The following is a 1,920-nucleotide window of genomic DNA, read 5'->3' as shown; positions in this document are numbered from 1 at the left end:
CCACACATCTGTTCTCTACGTCTGCATCTCTATTCCTGCCCTGCAATGAGGTTACATGTGTATATATTTGTGATTGTTACATCTTCTTGATGAATTGACCCCTTTATCATTATACAGTGATCTTCTTTGTCTCTTATTACCATTTTTGGCTTAAAGTCTATTTTGTCTGATATAAGTATAGCTACTCTCACCTTTTTTTGGTTTCCACTTACCTGGAGTATCTTTTTGCATCCCTCTACTTCGAGCCCATGTCTGTCCTTAAAGCTTAAGTGAGTCTCTTGTAGGCAGCATATATTTGGGTCCTGGGGGGGTTTTAGCATCCAGCCACTCTGCGCTTTTTTTTAATATATATATATATTTATTTATTTAGCTGCACCAGGTCTTCATTGCGGCACATGGGACCTTTGTTGCAGCATGCGGAATCTTTGGTTGTGGCATGCAAACTCTTAGTTGCAGCGTGTGGGATCCAGCTCCCTGACCAGGGATCGAACCTGGGACCCCTGCATCAGGAGCATGGAGTCTTAGCCACTGGACCACCAGGGACGTCCCTGCTCTGTGCTTTTTATTGGTGAGTTCAATCCATTTACTTTTAGAGTAATTATTGATATTTAAGGACTCACTCATGCTGTCTTATTAATTGCTTTCTCACTATTTTGTTTCTTGGTTTTTGTTTTTTTTCAAAGGATGTTGCAGCCATCCAACCACTAAAGCCGCTCGTATGTCCCTACAGTGAGCCCTGAGGGAACTCAGGATGGAGATAAATGGACTGAGAATTATGTTTTACAGGGCAGACTTGCTAAGGGCTCAAGCCCAGGACACAGCCTCTCAGATAGCTCTGAGAGACTGCTCCTAAGAGGTAAGGGAGGAGCCAGGATATATAGGAGTTTTTGCAACAAAAACCAGGCAGTAGGAACATCAAAAGATTACTGTCAGTTAAAGAAAACCAGACATCTCAAGTTAAGGAATTTAGCGCTTTTTTATGTATGGGAAGATGCAAGAGTCTGAACGCACTGAAATCATTCCTTTGATATGCACCTCAGCTATCTGGGGCCAGTATCCTGTATTTTCTCATCCTGAGTCTCCCTCTGGGTACACTGTTGGGGGTGGCTGCAGCCCATTTGTCTCCATCCTGAGTCACCTCAGGCCTTACCTTCTGGGTGGCTGCAGTGGCTGGATGGCCACAACATCCCCTGTTTACGGATAAAGCAGCAACGTTTTTCATTCACAACCCCACGAGCATAGTGTTGTACCAGGGAGGTGAGATGCTAAGGACAAAGCATTTGTTGCCAGTGCTGTCCAGGTCTTTGCTCAAAACCTGTTAACCCCCAGCTTTAGCTGGAGTGAACATAAATCTTTAAGTTAAAGGGTCCAGAGATAAGAAAGGAAGTTACAAACAAACAAACAGAAAAACAGATGGAACTGTTGCAGGAAAGAGCGGGGTGTGAGAGGATGTTCATATCCCAGGTCTCAGGCGAGTCCCTGGGAAGGCCACCGAGTGTGGGTTCTTGGCTTCACGCAGGAAAGAATTCAAGAGCGAGCCACAGTAAAGTGAAAGCGGGTTTACAGAGAGATACACATTCCATAGACAGAATGAGGTCCATCTTAGAAAATGAGAGCAGCCCTGGGAGAAACACACTCCACAGATAGAGTGTGGGCCATCTCAGAAGGCAAGAGTCCACTTTCTGACTATTTTGTATTTCTTCTTTTTTTTTTTTTACTCCCTACATTTGTGATTTGGTGATTTTCCATGGCGGTATGTCTAATTCTCCTCTCTCTATCTTGTATGAATTCATTGTAGGTTTTTCCCTTTTGTTTACCATGAGGCTTATCCAAAACATCCTATAGATAAAACAACCCATTTTAACCTGATAGCAACTTAACTTTGATTGCATAGAGAAACTCCACTCTTTTACTTCCCCT

The 1,920-nt window shown here is 43.4% G+C and overlaps 1 non-coding gene across 1 annotated transcript; it reads right to left on the bottom strand.

The window, feature by feature from the left end:
* Window positions 1–470: 470 nt before the first annotated feature.
* TRNAQ-CUG (transfer RNA glutamine (anticodon CUG)) lies at window positions 471–543 on the bottom strand. Its single transcript has one exon. It is a non-coding gene; the product is annotated as a tRNA-Gln (tRNA).
* Between the last annotated feature and the right edge of the window lie 1,377 nt (window positions 544–1,920).

This window comes from Tursiops truncatus, chromosome 1 (assembly GCF_011762595.2).
Source record: "Tursiops truncatus isolate mTurTru1 chromosome 1, mTurTru1.mat.Y, whole genome shotgun sequence".
Taxonomy (NCBI): Eukaryota; Metazoa; Chordata; class Mammalia; order Artiodactyla; family Delphinidae; genus Tursiops; species Tursiops truncatus.
The sequence above is the reverse complement of the archived record's forward strand: the minus strand, read 5'-3'. Positions and strand labels throughout refer to the sequence as shown.